The sequence below is a fragment of the Carcharhinus amblyrhynchos genome, chromosome 20 (assembly GCF_965287045.1).
Source record: "Carcharhinus amblyrhynchos chromosome 20, sCarAmb.v2.hapA, whole genome shotgun sequence".
NCBI classification, from domain to species: domain Eukaryota; kingdom Metazoa; phylum Chordata; class Chondrichthyes; order Carcharhiniformes; family Carcharhinidae; genus Carcharhinus; species Carcharhinus amblyrhynchos.
In genome coordinates, this window is record NC_137343.1 from 21632540 (window position 1) to 21656160 (window position 23621).

Here is a 23621-nt window from a genome sequence, read left to right on the forward strand (position 1 = left end):
ATGGAGTCCCAGGATAGTACAGCATCTGCAATGCATAATAAACGAAATGGGATTGAATCATGCAGGGACTCGGCTAATTATTTACAGCTAAATAAAGTAGAACTGCAAGTGCAATTTAAAAACCAAGGCAGGGCCTCTTCAAATCAGCAGAAGGCGAACACTCTCAGGAGGCTTAACGAAAGCACTCTGCTCTCTTTCTCTCTCCCTGGATGGAGTTGTTGGTGGGTTGTAATTAATTTGAATGAAATAGTTTGTACATGGACAGTTAATAAGGTGTTTTCAGATTTTCAGAACAGGCAAAGACCATTTGCCCTTCAGGTCTATCCCTTTCTGATAAGCCTACCGACCCACCTTCTTGCCATATCCTCCAATCCTGTCTCTCTGTCGAACACATTTAATAGCCTCTTGAATCCATTTCTGTTGCCTACTTCACATTCCTACCTTGTTAACTTATTCAATAAGTCTATTTTGAGTTTGGTTGAAAAAGATTGCTTTGGCTTTCTTTCCTACTTTTACTTTCTTGTTTTTTTAATGCTTCTATCCACTGGTATTTGATTCCATCAACTTAATTAGTCTCTATCAATCTCCATGTACCTTAACAAATGTCATGTAAGATTTGGAAATGTCATGTAAGATTGACTTCCATCTGTAAAGCATTGGCATGGATTCAGTGGAATGAATGGTCTCTTCCTGTTCCGTAATGACTCTGTTGCTTAGGTTATCATGACAGACTGGTTCTCTATCATGGTGAAAATCCTAGAAATGGTTGAAAAAAATTAAGCCCTGTCCTAGCATAGCATTCTTCATTTTCATGGGGGCAAAATGAAGTTGAACCAGGGTTCCTGCATGTGCTGTTCAGTTAAATCACCAGTTGCTTCTTCTGAAGTGGTATTTTTGTAAGCCAAAATTGTGAAAGCTGAAATATGTTCAATGGCAACATAAGTAGCATTGAATCTGGACTGTGTGAATCAATTTCCTTGGGAGCGATAAGGCACCATTTGCGAGAGATAAAGCACCTTCTGGGAGAAGTACAGCATGCTCTGGGAGAGGTAAGACACCCTTTTGGATTGTTAAAAGTGAACTTGATCATGCAGTCCTTATGTGTAAATTCATTGCAAGTGTCAAGCTGCCAAAGAACTGTCAAGCTGCCAAAGGATTTTACAGTTGTCAAAGAACTGTCAAGCTGTCAAGGAACAATGACTGTTGTCAAAGACACTGTCAAGGAACTCTGAAAAAAATACTAGATGAGTTTTCATAGTGGGGTAAGGGAAAAGGTGTGTAGGAGCATGTATTGATATGAATTAGCACGCAGCTGAAATGGGGCTATAAAGGACAATGGGGATGTGGAGGCATAGGAGGTAAGATGGGCCATGTGTGGGGTGGGAGAGAGGCAAGAGGCAGCATAGGTTGGAACTAATGGAGTGTAGGAGGTGTGTGGGGAGGGTGCAATGGGTGAGGGCTGGAAGAATATTTTTGTTTTATTCATTGTTTAACATTTATTTTAACACAGTGTCGAGCACAGAGGCCATCCCGCCCACCTCCACAACTGGAAGCCTCTGCATTCTTTTCAGGAATGGCAGGTCTGACTTCCAATCCAGTCCATTCTGTTGTGAACCCCCACCCTGCCTTGCCCTCCAGAATGAAAATCTGACACACGGGCTGCCATTTTTCGAGGTTGGGTTCACAGAGCTGAGAATTCTGTCATCTCCATGCACCCTCAATGGGGGCGAAAATCTGGGACCATGGCTATGACTTCATTCATGACAATTGACTCCTAGTAGTCCAGTGTAAGAACCCTTTACAATAAGATATCCTCTCTTTCAATGTACAAATGCCTACATTTCCTTCAAGCTTTTTGTTGACTTGTAAGTAGAAACTATGGCAGATGTTAGTATATAATAGATGTTGACTCTGTGCTGGAGTATCTCCTCGCTTCCAAAGTCTCACACCCACTTGGGAATTAATGTAACAAGAGCCTTATGGTGCCCAACAGTGTCAGTGCAGTTGTAGGTTCAAGTACTAGAGCCACTTCATTGTCAGATATTTTATTTTCTGTGACACTTCTGTCAGATTCACAAATTCATGCTTGACCGCACAAGGCACTCTGGAGCTGTTTTGCTGTAAAGATCCTCTGTCAGGATGTAGAGGAGAAGGGAGGAATTTGCTTTGAAGGGCCCTGTCCCATTGTTTTGCAGTTCACATGAACCCAGTGAGTGGGTCTGAGACAGCACCTATATGAGACTTGCCAACCACAACAGCATCTTTCCAGCATCTCTGACAGAGCTGAATATGCGTGGACATAATGGAGATTGTCATGAACAAGATGTAGATAATGATATTGCATCAGTCTAGTTCTGGATTAAGCATCATAATTACCAACGTAGGCCTGACATAAATACCTTCCTATGTTCAGTGTTCCGATACGCAATACAAGCATTTTATTTGTATGGTAATTGATTCACATTCACCTCCACTTGTATGTTAATAAAACAAGGGATGCAGCATCCACATTCCCTTCTTGGGAAAAGACACTTGCAAAGTTTATCCGTGTATTTCTTCATAGGATCATGCAAAAATGATATACAGAAAAAGACATACATTAACTTCCCCCTGCAGAAGTCTTCCCCTTGTCTACATATTCCTCTTTGCAAAGTGAGTTGCCAGTGTTTTCAGTACAATGAAGACTTTTAGACCAGCATTTACTTCTCATCACTAATGGCCCCGAGGAAAGTGATAATGAACTGCCTTCTTGAACCATCCATGGGTGTAGGTATACTCATAGTACTGTTAGGAAGAGGATTCTAGGATTTTGACCTAGCATCAGTGAAGGAATGATGATATAGTTCCAAATGTCAGGATAGAGAGGTAGTTTTAATAATTTATATTTGCATTATGTACGTTAGGAATAAGATATAAGCTCAACTTTCAGCTTAATTTTGTGTTAATCGACTTGTGTGTTAAGGAAGCGTTAAGCGCTTCAACTTTAGTCTCACTTTAAACTTTGCCTGCATTGTAATGCAGATTTGTGACCTCGAAAGTAAACACACAGTATAAAAAGTGAAGCTATTGCTATGGGCCACACTGAGACAGCAAGAGCACTTGAGTCAGTTTGAAACCAGGTAACTCAGAGGCAAGGAGCATTCCACAAGCACTTCCAGTACATACAGGACAATATAGAGAGACAGAAAGCCTGTCCCAAATTAAAGAGAACAGGAAGTCCCAGAAACTAGAAAATGAGACAGAAAAAAGTTGCTGGAAGACCATACTATCAAAGAAACAAAGAACAGAAATCTTGAAAAAATATATACTGTTCAGTAAAGTCAAAAGCAGAGAAAAAGGGGCTCCAGGTTAAATACAGGACTACAAGGTGCAGACCTGGGTATGTCTGTTTGTGAGAAGCCTGATATCTGAGGGGAACAAAATGTCAGTGACATCTTAATACAGCCTGCGAAGTAGTGGTGTTTATTGTGGCTGGGTACCTGAGAAGTTATGTAGATGCTGGAACGCACGTGGTGATCTAGGGCAGGGATTACCGAAAGGAGGAGTTGAAACCCTGGATGTGGATCCTTGGTGAAGGCATCTGAGAGAAAGTGTCGTTTGGATGAAGATTCCAAGTTGTGCTGTTCTAGGGCAGGGATTGGAAACCCTGTGCGAAAGCCAGAGGTCAAGTGCGATCAGTTGGCTCAAATGCGACTGGCATCTGGCAGGAGGGGGAATTGATGTGAAATCCACAGGGGTTGTATTTGGTGGCATCTGTCACTTGGTTTCAGAATGTGAGGGTGTCTGATTACATTTCATCTATTGGTTTGCATGGACTATGTTCTTACTATGAACAGCCAGATATAAGAAAAAGATTGTTAACTTGTGTTATTCTTACAAATCTGTATGTACCCATGAACGTAGAGCTGAGATGAAGGAGTATTGTATTATAGTTAATCTTTTCTTGTTCAATAAATATTTTATTCTTTTGTTTCAAGTTAATCAGCAATCCTGTGAATCTGTTCAATCACGCATCTAAACCAAACAAAAAAACTGAATCTATCAAGCCAGGTTCTAACCTGGGATCTGACTTGTCCAGTATTAACATCAGCTGAGATTGTAACACAAAGTCAGGATCGTGTGTGTCTCGGAGGGGAACTTGCAGGTGGTGATGTTGCCTTGTCCTTCTAGGTTGTAGAGGTCGCAGGTTTGTCTGATGCTGTCGAAGGAGCCTTGGTGAGTTGCTGCAATGCATCTTGCAGACGGTGCGCACTGCTGCCACTGTGATGGCGGAGGAAGTGAAATGTTCAAGGTGGTTTATTTAAAATTTTAATTTAAAACAACTTTGGAGTTAAAAACAGCAGTATGACTTACCTGCTGTGTCCCACTCTCATCACACTGTCTGGAATTTTAATTTGTTCTTCTGAACAGGCCGCAGTGACATTTACCTGAAACTAGGAGGATCCTTCAATAAAGTTGTAGACCAGCATCTGATGAGACATTCAGGCCCTGTCTGCAGTTTTAATGAGTGACCCTAGTGAAGAATTCATTGCAGTTTTTGGGTCAGCTGAAGACAGCAAGGTGGGATCTGTTGTCAAGCAGTCCAAAACAGTGGCATTACTAATTATTTTTACATTACTTCCCACTATTGATGTTAAAGCCCTCCCAGCCCTGGAATCCCCCTCTCCCAATCCATGCTGAAATCCCTTCCCATCGACTTAACTGAGAACCAATATCTGTTCTTTTGGGCAAACCCAGTAACTTCCTATCCAAAATTAGGGGAGGTGATGACCTAGTGGTATTTTCACTAGACTATTAATCCAGAAATTCAACTAATGTGCTAACGTTCGAATCCCATCACGGCAGATGGTAGAATTTGAATTTAATAAAAAGAAATCTAATGGTAATCATGAAGCCATTGTCAGTTGTTGGAAAGATCCACCTGGTTCATTAAAGTCCTTTAGGGAAGGAAATCTGCCATTCTTACCTGGTCTGACCTACATAAAAGCATTCTTTCTGATTGTATCACAGCTTGGTATGGCCCCTGCTCTGCCCAAGATTACAAGAGACTACAAAGGGTCATCACGCAAACCAGCCTCCCATCCATTGACTCTGCCTACACTTTCCTCTGCTTCAGAAAAACAGCCAACATAATTAAAGACCCCAAGCACCCCGGATATAATCTCTTCCACCTTCCTCTGTTGGGAAAAATATACAAAAAAAGTCTGAGGTCATGTGACAATGGACTCAAGAGCAGCTTCTTCCCTGCTGCTGTTAGACTTTTGAATGGACCTACCTCATACTAAGTTGATCTTCCTCCACAGCTTAATTATGACTAAACTCTCTCCTTTCCTTTTCTATGGATTATATGCCTTGTCTGTATAGTGTGCAAAAATAAAATTATTTTTCACTAATAATTGTGACAATAATAAATCAAATCAAATGCTATTCCAGAGCCACAGCAATGTGGTTGACTTTCAACTGCCCTCAGATGACTACGGATGGGCAATAAATGTTGGACAGCCAGCAACACCCATGACCCATGAATGACTAAAAAATATTTCCGCTCCTGCGCTCCAGCCAGCTCAATATCCTTGTTGCCCAGTTCAGACAGGGGACTCACGGGTGCGATCCCCTCCTGCCCCCACCCCTGCCCCCCGCCCCCTGTCCCCCACCCCCCCCGCCCCACAGCAAAAATGGCTTGAGTCACTGGGGGATCAGGGGAGTTTGTCTTTGTCTCCTGTCCAAATGATTCCCATTCCAAGCTAAAATCTGGGATTTGGAAGTGTACGAGATGGTTCATCAAAGTAATGCTTGTGTAATCCCTGGGGATAAAAAACTTCCATTAACATTTTAACCAGCCTGGGTACCCAGTAAATAGTATTGGGTCTTTAGGAAAAAAAGTTAGAGATAACTCTTATTTTCAAATCCATTCCGTATAAGAAAAACTCAAGATGTACTGAGACATAGCAATTGGCAGGTGGAAGCTTCCTGTGGGGAACTGCTGCCCAGCAACTGAACAGTGCCCATGGAACAAGGTGGTCAAAAATCAGAGCACCCCCGACATGATTTTTGAGTATCCATCTTACATCCTGTTTATGAAAGAACGGATATGTGCAACTTTAATTTGAATTAAGTACAGTTAGTCCTTATATATAAGGATGGCTGCATTCCTGAAAATCACCACTTTATGTTGAATCACTGTTTGCCATAGGTATCAACGTTAAAGCTGGATGGAATCAGCCCCAGATATTTTGTACCATGCATATATAACACTGTGCATTCCGAACTGAACTCACTTGCCAAATGAAATGAATTACTGAATATAAAGAAATTCCTGTAAAAATTCTAATTAGTTAGCACACACATTTCATTCACTCTCCATTCTTCAGTAATTCCCCAGGTTCAGGGTTGACTTGCTTCCACTCTGGCTCGATGGACTGGGGAGATGTTTGACCTCTTTAGGTACGCTTTGCATACACCTCGAAGTATTTCAGTGAAGGGGACTTTGAGTGATTCAGAGCCTCGATGCTGGGCACTTTGGCTGGGGGGAAGACATTGGTTGTTGCACAGCCTTTCTTTAAAGTTTATTTATTAATGTCACAAGTTACATTGACACTGCAATGAAGTTACTGTGAAAATCCCCTAGTCGCCACACTCTGGCACCTGTTCGGGTATATTGAAAATTTAGCATGGCAATGTACCTAATCAGCATGTCTTTTGGACTATGGGGGAGAAACCAGAGCACCCAGAGGAAACCCACACGGGGGAGAATGTGCAGACTCTGCGCACACAGTGGCCCAGGCCAGGAATCGAACCTGGGTCCTTGGTGCTGTGAGGCAGCAGTGCTAACCACTGTGCCACGACACTGCTCTCTCTCTGGATTTGGAGGATTTGGCCGATCTTTTGTAGGCTTTTTGTAGATTTGCTGATGGTGATTTAAGATGTTTGCATAGTACCGTGATCTTAGGCTTTGAGTTCCTGTTCTTCTTCTTCTTCTTAGCAGCTCAAGGAGTGAAGTTGGAGTGATTTGGTTTTGAACTGAAAGTGCTGTGCAACAGAGAGGACCTGGTGGAGTTAATGGGCTGAAGGGCCAGGATTATCAACAGCCTTGAACCATTTATCCAAGGACTATTGGATGGTTTTTGTTTGCTTCTTCCTATATATCTCTCTAGCAGTTAATTAAATCATTGATCGTCTTGCTCATTTGGCACTGTGCTCTCTGTTTGGGTTAACCTCTGTGGTGATTCCCTTTGTCTCTGCTCTAAGCTGGCAATCTCTTACTGATAGTTTTTTTGATGAAACCTGAGGGAGTGGTGTTTCAGCGTAGTTTTCCTCTTCAGCTCCTTGATTCTCTAGCTGCATTAATTTTCACTGGACTGTATAGGATACAAGAAATTTCTCACTCACGTTTAAAAGTGATTTAAAAGTCTTACCCACAGCAAAACTCCAAACTTTAAATCCAGTTAAAATCACCCAACATTTTGTTTGAAAAAACTTGACAATCATAAATAAAATCATATCAAATCAAATAATTCAAACAGCAAGTTTTGGTGAGTTTAAAAATACAGAAGGTTATTTATCATGGCACACTTATCCTGAATTTAATGCAACATTTTTCTCACTTGTCTTTCACACATAGCTTCACACACACAAAGATGAGATACAAATGAAGGTAATATACTGTTACTATTACCTCAGTCTCTTTTGTGGCAGGCCTCTAGTTTTGTGAGGTAGTTGATGTTTTAAAGTTGAAATGAAGGTCCTGTAAAGCAAACGATTCTCAGCAGGCTGTGAGTCTTCACGTAATTGATTTGCCAGGAGGGTGGTTCTCAGGTGAACTTTAACCAGAAGTCTGTCCCTTTGTCAGATCTCCCTTTTTCAAAGGTACTGCTCTTCATTACTGAAAGGGGTTAAAATCACTGAATGCAGAAGGGATCCCCTGTGCCTTGGGTAAAGCCAAATGCCCTTGGAAAGCTACTGCGAAATTGGTTCTGTGGAGTATCCGTTGTTACAGATGAGCTGCATAAAGATGAACAAGGGACAAGAGAATGGGAACTTCGATAAAGAAGAAGGAGAACAGCCATAACAGTGAAGGTCTGTACGTGTGGGTGTTTGGATGGTGTAGCCATGTAGACGTACGTACTTTGTTTGTAACTAATTATTATAATTAGGCAAGCATAAAGAGGCTGTAGCTGGTTAACTATATTCACCTAATATTAATGAAGAAACCAGATGTATTGGATATCAATGACTTCAGAACAAATGTATACTTGTGATTGTTATATGCAAATTACTTATAAGATAACCAAAGGGATGCATTTATTCCCTTGCTCATGCAGTGTATCAGTCAAGAGGTCTGTATGCCAGCCACGTCATGGTAACAGACTTCCATGCTATAGTTAAATAAAGGCCAATTTAAAACTTGTTGAAAATCTTCGTCTGTTCTCTTAAGGGAAGTATTATATATGAGTAGCCGGATAATAGCTGTGAAGTGCCCTAACAATTACCTTGGCTGCTTGGATGAGTTGCAGTTATTTCAATGGCATTCAATGGAATTTTCTGTTTGCAAGCAGCTTCTTGCTGGTCTTAAAAGCAAACAACCAAGTGGTTCCATCATCATGTGAGTTACACAAATTCAGAGTACTTTTTCTAAACAAAGGGTGGTAAGTTGATTGCAATCATTCTGTGTGGTTGTTTCAGAGATTCTAGGTTAGATAAGGGAAATCATCATAATACAACGTAAGGTTGACATCATCAATTCATATGAGTTTCGATGTTCTCTTTTCTCCAGGGTGAAACAAGGATGCAGCTTGGATGGAATTCTATAGACCATTTGTGTTGATCCATTCTTAAATAAAGGGATGCGTTTATTCCCTACATTGAGCAGCATGATAGCACAGTAGTTTGCACTGCTGTCTCACAGCGCTAGGGACCCAGGTTCAATTCCAGCCTCGGGTAACTGTCTGTGTGAGTTTACACATTCTCCCTGTGTCTGCATAGGTTTCCACTGGGCGCTCTAGTTTCCTCCCACAGTCCAAAGATGTGTGGGTTTGGTAGAGTGGCCATGCCAAATTTTCCCTTATTGCCAGGGAGACTAGCAGGGATTACAGGGATAGGGCCTGGGTGAGATTGTTGACGGTGAAGGCTCAGTGGGCTGAGTGGCCTCTTTCTGCACTATGGGGATTCTATGATTCTATGGTTGTAAATGTTGATATTCAGTTAATTTATTTGCTTCAGACTTAAGATTGTCTGAAACTCAAAATGTCAAAGTTCACATGATTTGCAGCAGTCATTTGAATAGCTATTTGTACCCTGTATAAAAATATTAACTGAAAATCCAAAATATACTGGCACATTACAAGAAAAAAACATGCCAGCTACAGGGAAAAGCTGGGACAGTGAGACAAGCTGAGTTGTTCTTACAGAAGGACCAGAATGCAGAATGCAGAGCAAATGCCCCTCTTCTGTGCTGTAACCATCCCTATGATTCCACACACTTTCTAGCAGGGAAGTGTTACAAACTCATTTTCCCTTTTCTAGCCCAAGTTTTCCAAGCCCTATTACAACACCTGTATTCTGTAAATGTTGTAATCTGATTAAATGCGTATTTAAATAACTCACAATTACTCACCCTAACACTTCAACAGATTTAAATGTGCGTTCAGTGAGAAAGCAATGTCTACAACTGCATTATGATTAATTTTGATGTAATCCAATTTATTTTTGTACCTGGACGGCTTCACTTAGTGTGCATAAAATGTGCGCCAATTCTATTATGTGACAGCATGGGCCATAACAGACATGTCTGAACCTGGCATTGTCCCAAAGCTTATGCAAAAACAATTAGATTTAAGATTTAACTGGGAGAAAACATGCTAGCTCAACATGAATTTATTAATGAAATCAAGAGCCTTTGGATAAACATTGCACCTGCTGGACTGTTTGCGCAACTGAAAGAAGACTGGCCATGGCATATGGTGTTCTATTAAATGCAGGAATAGTACTAGACTAGCGATTGAAAGTTAACCCAGGGGGCTGTGAAAGTGGAGTCAAGAGGAGAGGTAGCCACCAGTTTACTTGCCCGAGATGAGGGATAGGAGGAATATTGTCGAACACTATTATGTTTTTGAATGGAATAATTTAAATTCTGTATTTGGCCACACCAGCACATTCTCCAGTAGTCATCACCAGGCAGTGATCAAACCTTGGATAGACACAAATTCTTGAATATACACAATGGTAAATTCTCAAAGAATATTTGGAAAAGTAATAGATGGGATTTTATGGCCTCACTCAACCCTAGACTGGAAAATCCCACCCGAGGTTAATGGACATTTCCATTGTCCACCCCTCGCCCCCTCCGATTCCGTGGCAGGTGGGATGGTGGAATTCTGGCAGTAGTATCAAGTCAAGTGACTGAGGGTGAAGGGAGTTCAAGTATATGCAATGTGCAAATTTGTGCAAAATGGCATTTCACTTTATAAAATTATTAACAAAATAGATTACAGATTATACAGAATAGTACACATAACCTCAGATCTCTTTGTACATAAGAACATAAGAAATAGGAGCAGGAGTAGGCCATCTAGCCCTTCGAGCCTGCCCCGCCATTCAATAAGATCATGGCTGATCTGAAGTGGCTCAGTTCCACTTTCCCGCTTTCTCCCCATAACCCTTAATTCCCTTGCCTACCAAAAACCTATCTACCCGTGTCTTAAATATATTTAGTGAGGTAGCCTCCACCACTTCAACGGGCAGAGAATTCCAGAGATTCACCACCCTTTGAGTGAAGAAGTTCCTCCTCAACTCCGTTCTAAACTGCTCCCCCCTTATCTTGAGGCTGTGCCCTCTAGTCCTACTGTCCTTTCTGAGCGGGAAGAATCTCTCTACCTCTACCCTATCCATCCCCTTCATTATCTTATACATCTCTATAAGATTGCCCCTCATCCTTCTAAACTCCAACGAGTACAGACCCAATCTATTCAGCCTCTCTTCATAGTCCAACCCCCTCATCGCCGGTATCAGCCTATTGAACCTCCTCTGCACTCCCTCCAAGGCCAAAATATCCTTGCGCAAGTGTGGCGACCAAAACTGCAGACAGTACTCCAGCTGCGGCCTCAACAGTGCCTTGTACAGTTGCAGCAAGACCTCCCTGCTTTTATATTCTATCCCCCTCGCTATAAAGGCCAGCATCCCAACTGCCTTCTTGATCACCTGCTGCACCTGCACACTGGGTTTTTGCGACTCATGCACAAGGACCCCCAGGTCCCTCTGCACTGTAGCATGCTGCAGCTTTTCGCCCTTTAAATACTAATCCCTCCTTCTATTATACCTGCCAAAGTGGATAACCTCATACTTGCTAACATTGTACTCCATCTGCCAGGTCTTCGCCCACTTGCTCAGCCTATCCAGATCCCTCTGCAGACTTTCCACACCCTCCGCACAATTTGCTTTTCCACTTATCTTCGTGTCATCAGCAAATTTCGACACCCTACACTCAGCCCCCTCCTCCAGATCATCTATATAATTGGTAAATAGTTGAGGCCCCAGCACTGATCCCTGCGGCACTCCACTAGTCACCAACCGCCAATCAGAATAGCACCCATTGATACCAACTCTCTGTCTCCTATTAGACAACCAATCCTCTATCCAAGCTAACACCTTACCCCCAACTCCATGCCCCCTAACCTTCTGAAGCAACCTTCCATGCGGCACCTTGTCAAACGCCTTCTGAAAATCGAGAAACACCACATCCACCGTTTCCCCTCTGTCTACCGCACTAGTCACATCTTCATAGAATTCCAATAAATTTGTCAGACACGACTTCCCCTTAACGAATCCGTGCTGCGTCTGCTCTACCAAACAATTCTTCTCAAGGTGCCTCTCTATTTCTTCTTTGATGATGGGTTCAAGCATTTTTCCAACAATAGATATACGGTTAATTTGCTGAAAGAATAGTGGCATCTGAATGATGCAAGTCATTAATAATGTGCAAATTGAGCAATAACCTGTGGTGAGGAAGAGATAACCTGTCAACTGTGAACTGCTGCAAGTTACTGGTACATGTGTGCAGTTCTGCGATTAGTTTTGTGAAAAATAGCATCATGCATTTAACCACTTTTATGAAGTTGCTGTATACGCACAGTAATTGCATTATTTGATTTGATTTGATTTTTGATTTGATTATTGTCACATGTATTAGTGCACAGTGAAAAGTATTGTTTCTTGTGAGCTATACAGATGAAAGCATACCATTCCTAGAGAAGAAAAGGAGAGGGTGCAGAATGCAGTGTCACAGTCATAGCTAGGGTACAGAGAAAGATCAAATTAATGCAAGGTAGGTCCATTCAAAAGTCTGATGGCAGCAGGGAAGAAACTATTCTTGATTCGGTTGGCGTTAAATATCTCACAGAAAGTTTAGAAATTATCACTATAATTCTGTTTTACCAGTGTTAATGACTGCCATTCAATTGGTCTTGCACAGAAATTGAACAATAGCACAGTAGTTAGCACTGCTACCTCACAGTGCTATATTTGAGTCTGGCTTTGGGTTTGGAGTCCGGAGCCTGTTTCTGTGTGGAGTTTGCATGTTCTACCCGTGGCTACATGGGTTTCCTCTGAGTGCTCCAGTTTCCTCCCGCAGTCCAAAGATTTGAAACCTTATATTGGGAAACATAGCATATCCTGATTTCTATTCACCAGTCAAAAGAAAATACCATTCATTCATTACAAATTGATGATTTCTGTCCTAACAACTCTGGCTACGGAGAGAATCCCATCTGTGAGTTTACATATACTGATGCTTTGCATTCTGCCCAATTTCTGGGAGCAGGCTGCTTCCTTTATTTCCAATTTTTTTGACACATGCCTGGATGGTCTTTCATCCACTTCATTGCGTATCAAGTGTGAACAAAGAACAAAGAAAATTACAGCACAGGAACAGGCCTTTTGGCCCTCCAAGCCTGCCCCAACCATGCTGCCTGACTTAACTGAAACGCCTTACGCTTCTGGAGACCATATCCCTCTGTTCCCATCTCATTCATGTACTTGTCAAGATGCCCCTTAAAAGTCACTACCATATCCGCTTCCACTACCTCCCCCGGCAACGAGTTCCAAGCACCCACCACTCTCTGCGTAAAAAATCTGCCTTGTACATCTCTTTTAAAATTTGCCCCTTGCACCTTAAACCTATGCCCCCTAGTAATTGACTCTTTCACCCTGGGGAAAAAGCTTCTGACTATCCACTTTATATATTGTACATCAATGGGGCTAGAAGAGTCAATCAAAACCAATCATCTCCTTATCTGACATTCAGATACAGAGACTATCCAGCAGATTTCACTGCAGCAGAAACCTGTGCTGAACTATTTTTCCCTATCTATCATGTGGGTTCACCCAAGCTAGTTCTTAACTCCGAACCACCCCCCGTCCCCCCATCCCTACCCCCATTAACTCCTGAACCCCACCCCTGCTCCTATTCCAGACTGAAAATTTAAAGACATGTATTGTATTTCTCAACAAACAGAATATGGAAAAAGTTGGACTAGTTTAGTTGTGGAATGATACATCCATATTTTTATGATTAAACTTTGGCCTTAATTTGAGACTCAGATATGTTACACTGCCCTCAAAATCATCTGAAAGGAACTGCTTGCAATGATTTCCTTCTGACAACAAGGCACCATATGGAATATAGCGGAGGCAGTGTTGGGAAGTCTCTGCCAGGGTTAGTTGGTGGCTCCCGCACAATAGCTGCAAAAGAAGCTATGATGAAGTTCCTTGGCACATGTGGGGTTTTTTTTTGTCTTCTGTGTCTGATGATCCAAATAGATGAAGCCACTTCCTTCAGAATCTGTTTTGTTCCAGGCAAAATAACAGCAATTGTAGACAAGTGTGAAGGTTAGAGTAGTTCATTGGTTGATTGTTAGGTTTTTCTGCTCTGTTACACCTCTGGCCTGGAGGAACGAGACCCCAGCAGCTCCCAATTGGTTGGACTTACCTGTATCCTACTGCTCACCAGTGTTCCTGTAACAGGCTGGTGAGCTCAGTCAAAAATTTTCCCTTCCAGAGAGGAGGAATTGTACAAACTTGGAATGTGAGGACAGAATTAATAGTTAAGGGGGAAATAATAGTATCTGGGAGCTGTTGATATCATCTGGAAGGGTTGAGAAAAGTTTATACAATCAGCAAGAAGAGGACTGAGCACCAAATACTCTGTCCTCGCTTTTGATGCCGGCAGGGCATGAACAGTCAGAAAATTCCGGCCTTGATCATTTCTTGGGAAAATTCGCCCACTGTTTTATCTGTACAGCGAGTATTGTCTACTGAGGAGGAGAACTACCATCTCGCAGGTGATCTGTGGGACATTGAAATGTATTAATTAATACTTCCAAATAATGCTACCATTATTCAGACTGGGAATGATCACACTGGCATTCACTATCCTGGGAATGATCACACTGGCATTCACTATCCTGGGAATGATCACACTGGCATTCACTATCCTGGGAATGATCACACTGGCATTCACTATCCTGGGAATGATCACACTGACGCTATCACTATCCTGGGAAGGATCGCATTGACGCTGTCACTATCCTGGGAAGGATCACACTGACAATGTCACTGTCCTGGGAATGATCACACTGACACTGTCACTGTCCTGGGAATGATTATGTTGACACTGCCACTACCCTGGGCATGAGCATTGTAATACTGTCACTATTCTGTAATGGCCATAATGTCACTGCTGTTTCTCTGGGGATAACATTCTGACTCAGCTATTTGAAAGACACCAAGATCCTGAAATGTGCATCACCCTTCACACTGCCTGCAGCAGTGATGACCACAGCTCCAGTCCTTACTCCAGGACTGTTTGAGAGGCTTGTTAACTCATTCAGCAGAAGGCTGTTCCTGACTGTATCCTCCTATTTTCCAAACCTGTTAACTTACTTCCGTGACCAATGTCTCGTCATTCCGTCTCCTACAGAAAATGTGCCCTTTGCTGTTTAAATTGCTGTTTGTTCAGCATTGTCGCACATGAGCATTTGGCTCTGACTGCTGTGTTAGTGCATGCACTTTCTGGACGTCACAAACAGCCCTACAGCTGTCCTCTTTCCTACAGATTAAAGACATACTGTTCAATGTTTTTACTTGATGACTAGATGAGAATAATTAATTACCTGTTGGATGACACTACTGGTGACAACATGTCTGCTGTTTGAAAACTTGGCAGCGCCAACACATCCTTCTCCCACTCGCTCCCATTGCACCAGCTGTCACTTCTGTTGCTTCTCTCTCTCTCTCTCTCTCTCTCTCCCTTCCTCTCTCTCTTTCACCAGCTCATGTCTCTGGTCAAAGTCTCATCAATTATTTGTCAAGGTATATATAGCCAGCAGTGTCACTAGCGTAGGAGAGGCAAGGTCAGTCAGCAAGCATATCAAACTGATGGCCATCTTGGGAAGTACAAATTTCCCCGGAGCACCTATTGCTCCCTCATTATTTTGCAGCCAGGAATAATTCCTGCATCCCGCTGGTGTTATTGTTACAGCTGGGCTGCTTTCAACATGTGGGAGGAATGACAAATTGGTTAGCTGATCTTGCCTTATAACCTCCGCCATTGAAGGTGGACAGAGCTAATGTACCCTAATTCTTTAGTCTGTAGACTGAGCGGTTACCACCTAGTTTGCGAGTTTACACAGTGAAAAGTGGCGGGGGGGGGTGGGGTGGCTGGGGTGTCCGTGATGGACCTTGCGTCAGCTGCAGTAACTCAATCCGTGTTTCACCCTATGTAAATAATTATATGTTGTTAGCCTGTCCAACCTGTATGTTATGAAATAGTTTGCACACAGTTACTGTTCACGGACACTATTGAACCTCAGTACCACATGTTGTCCCAGCTTGAACGAGGGAGGTCTATACCGAGTGGTTGTGTGATAACGTGATGATGTGACTGCTTAAAGGGCCACATGTCAGAAGTGCAGGAGTTCTTCCCGGAGGGTGGGAAGAGTAGGAGCTGTTCAGAGTACTGAATAAACTATTGTTGTTCTCAGTCCTTGGTTGCCATATATTGGAACTGAACATTTCTTCAAATATGTCTCAAAAGTCATTGGCTGAATTTCAACAAAACCGGGTACACTGATCGGGTATGGCCTAAGGAAGAACTAGTTAAGTTTTGATGAAAGTGCAGAAAGAAATCTAGATCCTAGAATTTTTTTTAAATAATTCATTAGTATTGGGAGATAGGGTGAATTGACTTTTTTCAGAATGATGTGATTGTTTTATTTCAAATTTTGTTAATTGATTTAGAATGTTGTGGATTGTATCAGTTGTCATCATAAAATTTGTCAAAGTTGCAAAATTTGATAGCTGTCAAAGTGTGAGCAGAGTTTTCAGAGCAGGTTGTTGGATGTGGATTGGCTTGAAACCTCCTCAGTGAGATGGAAGTTTTCAATAAAATGATTTCTTTTCTCAGCTTTATTGATACAAATAATCAACTAGGTTGGGAAGAACCTCGAGGAACCAATATAATAACATTGCGTCAACACAGGGTGGTTGGACTATGTGCCCTACTGTAATAGGGCATATCAATAGATGCTCAAAGGGGCAGGGGTTGGTCCTTATCAGGTAGCATCCCTCTTCAGATGAACGAAACTCAAGGAAGGTGGAAGAAAACTGGGGAGGTAAGCTTCCTAATACTTCAGCTACTGAGCAGAAGGCTGCTGCCACAAGCTACAGAGATCAACACACTCTGTGCCATCTGCCCATTTATCCTCCAGGATCAGTAAACTGCTTTCACCCATCTAGAGTCATATGTTTTTTCTATCTAGTTGATACATCATATGCAAAATGGTGCTTCTTAATAAACTTCCTTAAAATCACATATAAGTTCTCGACTGCCTACCTTTGGGTAATCTGTGACTTCCAATCTTAAAGATTACATTCCAGGTTCACCCCACTTTCCATTTGTCCTTCATGATTGTTGTAACAATGGGGGTGATCTTCCAATTTTCACCCCCTTTATCGGGTGACGTGATCAGGTTCACATCCTGCTGGAGGCAACTAATGCTGTCATTTGCACTCTCCTTTCTCACTTACAGGCACGTCCAAGGACAGACGAAGGTCCTTTCCAGCCCCAGCCAAGAATAGCACCAGGAGGGAATGCATTTGTAAGAAATTGTCATCTTCTGTCAGCAGCCTTTGCAGTGGTCACTGAAGAATTTGTTACGAACATCCCAAGCCAGGTGACTGAAGCTGGTGCTGGGCTTCTCATTTGCAGTTATAAGGGGCTAAGTCCTTGGAACCTGAAAAATAGCCCAAACCTCAAAATCCCGTTGGATATTTTTCAGGCACAGGATGTGCCTCACATAAATTAACTTGGAGTCATTAAAAAGTGAGCGGATGCAATTATGATCCCATTTACCTCAATGTTGGTCATTTATCTCAGTGTTGCTGGTGGGATATTCCTGTGCCCAAATTGGTCATTGTATTTTATATCACAGCAATGACTACACCACAAAACTATGATGAATATTCAGAAGTCATGGGGTACAATTTAAACAGTTAAGAAATTAGGATGAAAAAGGGAAGATACCTCAGAAATTTTCACTCAGCTCGTCCGTGAAGACCACCATTAGAACAGTGATTACACTTTCAATAGCCTTTCCTTGACTATAAAGCACTTTGAGATGTTCCAAGGCTGTAAAAGATGCGATACAAATGCAAATCTTTCTTCTCTAGGTGCAAGAGATAATTGAATGTATTTCTGAAGAAAGAATAGAGAGATTTGCTGAGACGAGAGGGTTAAAATCACAGCCTAGGATGTGATGATAGTCTTTTCTTGCATATAGAAATCATTACGTATGCACAGGGTTGACACTTAGTAGACATATTCCGGACTTGGTCCAACTCAATAAGGAATCTGTAATATGTAAAGGTCAATTATGCACATTATGAAGAAACTGAAAGGCATCAGGTGAGGTGAAAATCTTTAAGAGGACAGCTGAGCATTTAAATGACTTTGACGAGGGAAGTGAATGTACTCTAGCCAAGTTTGCAAATGACACAAAGGTAAGTGGGAAGGAAAATGGTGAGGATGACACAACAGAGGGATACGGACTAACTAAGTGAATGAGGAGAAACTTGGCAGATGGAATATATTGTAAGGAAATGTGAAATTATGCACTTTCATAGGAAGAATGAAGGAGCTGAATATTACTTAAATGGAGAAAGACTGCAGAAAGCTGCAGCACTGAGAGATTTGGGTGTTCTCATGCATAAATCACAGAAAGCTAGGAATAGGTAAAGCAAATGGAACATTGGCCTTTATTTCAAAGGGAAAGGAGTATAAAAATAGGGAAGTCTTGCTAAAATTATAGTTAAACAACTAGGGCGGTCGATAGAGGAGAGCCGGTGGATGTGGTCTTTCTGGATTTTCAGAAGGCGTTTGACAAAGTACCTCACAAGAGGTTATTGCAGAAGGTCAGGGGACTTGGAGTTGGGGGTAGGGTGTTAGCGTGGATAGAGGATTGGTTGTCAAATAGGAGGCAGAGAGTGGGGGTCAACGGGTGCTATTCGGATTGGCGGATGGTGACTAGTGGAGTGCCCCAGGGGTCGGTGCTGGGGCCTCAGCTTTTTACCATTTATATAGATGATCTGGAGGAGGGAACCGAGTGTAGGGTGTCGAAATTTGCGGATGACATCAAGATTGGGGGAACGGCAAATTGTGCGGAGGGTGTGGAGAGTCTGCAGAAGGATCTAGATAGGCTGGGCGAATGGGCCAGGAAATGGCAAATGGAATTTAATGTTGGCAAGTGTGAGGTGGTCCACTTTGGTAGGAAGAATGGTAGGAAGGACTATTACTTACGTGGCGAAAAACTGCAGCAGGCGACGGTGCAGAGGGACCTCGGGGTCCTTGTGCATGAGTCGCAAAAACCCAGCTTGCAGGTGCAGCAGGTGGTCAGGAAGGCAAATGGGATGCTGGCCTTCATAGCGAAGGGGATTGAATATAAAAGTAGGGAGGTCTTGCTGCAGCTGTATAGGGCATTGGTGAGGCCGCAGCTGGAGTACTGTGTGCAGTTTTGGGTGCCGCACCTGCGCAAAGATATTTTGGCCTTGGAGGGAGTGCAGAGGAGGTTTACTAGGCTGATACCGGAGTTGAGGGGGTTGAGCTATGAGGAGAGGCTGAATAAACTAGGCTTGTACTCGTTGGAGTTTAGAAGAATGAGGGGAGATCTCATTGAGACGTATAAGATGATGAATGGGATGGATAGGATAGAGGTGGAGAGACTCTTCCCGCTCAAAAAAGACAGTAGGACTAGGGGGCACAGCCTCAAGATAAAGGGGGGGCGTTTTAGAACGGAGTTGAGGAGGAACTTCTTCACTCAAAGGGTGGTGAATCTCTGGAATTCTCTACCCGTTGAAGTGGTGGAGGCTGCCTCGCTAAATATTTTCAAGAAGCGGGTTGATGGGTTTTTGATAAGAGAGGGGATTAAGGGTTATGGGGAGAGGGCCGGAAAGTGGAACTGAGCCATGACAGATCAGCCATGATCTTATTGAATGGCGGGGCAGGCTCGAAGGGCCAGATGGCCTACTCCTGCTCCTATTTCTTATGTTCTTAAATGACATCTGGAATACTGTGAACAGTTTTGGTCCCCTTATCTAAGGAAAGATATACTGGTAATGGAGGTAGTCCAGAGAAGGTTCATATCCTGGATATGGAGGAATTTTCTTATGAGGAGGGATTAAGTAGGCCGGACCTGTTTCATGAGAGTTTAGAAGAATGAGATGACCTTATCAAAACATATAGGGTCCTTGGAGGGCTTGACAAGGCAGTTGCTGCAAGTTGTTTTCTCTTGTGGGAGAGTCTAGGATTGGAGGGCAGAATCTTAGATTGCCCATTTAAGACAGAAATGAGGAGGAATATGAAGGGGCAATTGTTAGACTCTGTCTTGTTGGAGATTGTCATTGCCTGACACTTGTGTGTTATGAAAATTACTTGTCTTTTGTCAACCCAAACCTAAATATTGTCCAGGCCTTGCTGCATCTGGACAAGGATTGCTTCTATTTCAGAGAAGTCACAAATGGAGCTGAGCATTGTGTGATCATCAGGAAACATTTCCAATTCCTGCCTAATGATGGAAGAAAGATCATTGATGAAACAGCTGAATATGATTGGGCACAGGACAGTCTCCTGAGGAACTCCTGTTGTGATGCCCTGGTAACCAGATGATTCCAGGTATGACTCCAACCAGCAGAAAGTTTATCCCCTAATTCCCATTGACCCATGAAGAAGCTCAGTTTTTCTAGGGCTCCTTAATGCCCCATTTGGCCAAATGCTGTTTTGATGTCAAAAGCAGTCACTCTCACATCACCTCTGGAGCTCCTTTGTCCATGCTTGAACCAAGGATGTAATGAGGAATTGAGTGGCTCTGGCAGAACCCAAACAGAAAACAAACCAAACATCAGTGAGCAGGATATTGCTGTGTAAATGCTGCTTGATAGCACTGTTGATGACCCCTTTATATTGATGATTGAGAGTAGGATGATGGGGCAGTAATTGGCCAGTTAGCTTTGTCCTGCTTTCTGTTGCCTGCAGTATTTTCCACATTGCCAAGTAGCGACTTGCAGCTGCACTGGAACAGCTTGGCTTGGGGTGCAACAAGTTCTGGAGCACAAGCCTTCAGTACTATTGTTGGAACATTGTCAGGGTCATAGCCTTTGCAATACTCAGTGCCTTCAACCATTTCTTGATATCACATGAAATGAATCTAATTGATTGAAGATTGACATCCGTGATGCTGAGGACCTACAGAAGAGAATAAGATAAATCTTTCACTTGGCACCTTTGACTGAAGATAATTGCAAATGCTTCACTCTTAACTTTTGCACTGAAATCCTGGGCTCCCCCAGCATTGAGGATAGGAATATTTGTGGAGTCTCCTCTCCAGTGAGATTATTTAATTGCCCACCCCCATTCATGGCTAAATGTGACAGGTCTGCAGAGCTTCAATCTGATGTATTGGTTGTGGGATCTTTCAGCTCTATCTATCGACATGTAAGCAGTCCGATGGTGTAGCTTCACCAGGTTGACGCCTTATTTTTAGATATGCCTGGAGCTGCTTCTGGCATAGCCGCCTGCATTTTTTCATGGAACCAGTGTTAATCCACTCGCTAATTGTTAATGGTAGAGTGAGGGATGTGCTGGGCCATGAGATTGTGATTGAGTTTGATTCTGCTGCTGCTGTTGGTCCAGAGCACCTCAAGGAAACCTAATCTTCAGCTGTTAGATCTGATAAAAATCCCATTTAGCACAGTGACAGATCTATTATCACAATGGAGGTTATCCTCAATGTGAAGACGGATCTTTGTCTCTGCACAGACTAGGTGGATATCAATCCTGCCAATATTGTCATGGACAGATGCATCTGCAACAGGCATGTTGGTGAGAATGAGTTCAACTATGTTTTTCCCTTTTGTTGACTTCCTCACTACTTGCCGCAGACTCAGAATAACAGTTATGTCCTTTACACTCAGCCAGCTTGTTCAGTAGTGGTGCGACTCAACCACTCTTAGTGATGTACATTCTTTGTGTTTCCTCCAAGTGATGTTGAACATGGATGGGGGTCTGACTCATCAGCTAAGGAGATGGTGCGTGGTATTCAAAGATTTTCTGGCCCATGTTTGACTTGATATCATGAGACTTTCTGAGCTTCAAAGTTGATGTTGAGGACTCCCAGGGTAACTCCCCCACATGCATGTCTCATACTCTGGGATGGTCATGTCTGCAATATTACCTGTAAGGTATGATTCTGTGAGTAAGGCTACGTCAAGCTGTTACACAGCTCCTCTGTCAGACAGCTCTCCCAATTTAGGTGCTATCCTCCAGATGTTAGCAAAGAAAACTGTACAGGGCTAAGTTTGCAGTTGAAGTTTCCAGTGCCAAAATTGATGCTGAGTGGTCCATTCTATTCATTCTTTGTAGACTTGTAATGCTTGGATACAACAGTGTAGCTTGCTAGGCATTTCAGAGATATTTAAGAGTCTGGAGTCATATGTAAGTCAGATAAGGATGGCAAATTTCCCTTCCTACAGACCATAGAAAGCATTCTTTCTGGGAGTATCACAGCTTGGTGTGGCTCCTGCTCTGCTCAAGACCGCGAAGAACTACAAAAGGTCATGAATGAAGCCCAGTTCATCACGCAAACCAGCCCCCCATCCACTGACTCTGCCTACATTTCCTGCTGCCTTGGCAAAGCAGTTAGCATAATTAAGGACCCCACGCATCCCGGACATTCTCTTTGCCACCTTCTTCCTTCAAGAAAAAGATACAAAAGTCTGAGGTCACATACCAACCAACTCAAGGACAGCTTCTTCCCTGCTACTGTCAGACTTTTCAATGGACTTACCCTGTGTTAAGTTGATCTTTCTCTACGTCCTATGTCTGACTGTAACACTACATACTGCACTCTCTCGTTTCCTTCTCTATGAACGGTATGTTTTGTCTGTATAGCGCGCAAGAAACAATACTTTTCACTGTATGTTAATACATGTGACAATAATAAATCAAATCAAATCATCAGTGAACCAGATGGGTTTTTCCAACAATTGACATTGATTTCATGGTCATCATTAGACTTTAAGGGGACAATTCTCCCACCTCACCACGCTTATTTTCTAGCATAGCTGGGTGGGAGAATCTCGAGTCTGGGCTTGCACGGGATTCGTGCATGCGCTCCCACCGCGCACACATCTCTAGTCCCGGATTCCTGGCACCACCAGGTCTGCGCTGGAAACTGATGGGAAGACAGGTAAGTTATTTTAATCTAATTTTAATGTAATTTAAATGTGATTAGCAAGCCCAGGACTGAATTCTCTGGGTCTGTTAGCCTCTCACACCTTGCCAGAGTGTTTCACTCCAGCAGGAACTACATTAGCTCTACACTTTCAGGGAGCTGGCAACCCAACCCCAATGGAGTGAAGGATGGGACAATTGGGACCCCCTGGGGGTTGGGCAGTGGGCATTGGCACGCAAGCAGTGCCGGCCTGTGCCCTGAGGCACTACCCATGGGACAAAATGCCCACGTCCAGGGGGCACCTTGGCATTGCCTATCAGGCATGGGGCAGTGCCAAGGGTGTGTAGAATATGGGGGCAGGGCCTAAGGTGGGAGTGGAGGAGGGTCCTACTCCACCGTGTGTGGGGACAGGAAGGAGGCCAGCAATCCAGTGGGGGGTGGTCAGTCAGGGGGTGCCGCCTGCTGGGGGTGTGTCTTCCTGTAAGGAGGGGGGGGGGTGGATTCAGCACTGTTGGGGGAATCAGCACCACTTGGGGTGTGGAACTGTTTCAGGGGGAGGGTTGGAGATTGGAGCGAGCTGGGACAGGGGTGGTCAGGGCCAGCCGAGGAATGTCTGGGGGTGGGGGAAGAGCTTGATCAGGCCATGGAGGGGGTGGTCAGCCCTGCTGGGATCCTGGATTAGTCTGTGATCAAGCTGGTCACCAAATAAGGAAACGTGAGGCTGTCGGTTCGGGGTCACTCTGCATGTGCAGAGGGCTGGTGGTTTTAGCCTCCTAAACAGGAATAAGAACATAAGAACATAAGAAATAGGAGCAGGAGTAGGCCATCTAGCCCTTCGAGCCTGCC

The 23621-nt window shown here is 43.2% G+C and overlaps 1 long non-coding RNA gene across 2 annotated transcripts; it reads right to left on the reverse strand.

Moving 5' to 3' along the window:
* Positions 1–3938: 3938 nt before the first annotated feature.
* On the reverse strand, positions 3939–15294 carry LOC145355815 (uncharacterized). 2 transcript variants are annotated; one of them, XR_013889045.1, is made up of 4 exons: positions 15165–15294; positions 12430–12641; positions 4354–4513; positions 3939–4260 (listed from the first exon to the last, which is right to left on the reverse strand). It is a non-coding gene; the product is annotated as an uncharacterized LOC145355815 (long non-coding RNA). The 2 variants fall into 2 exon arrangements; XR_013889044.1 differs by lacking the exon at positions 12430–12641.
* Between the last annotated feature and the right edge of the window lie 8327 nt (positions 15295–23621).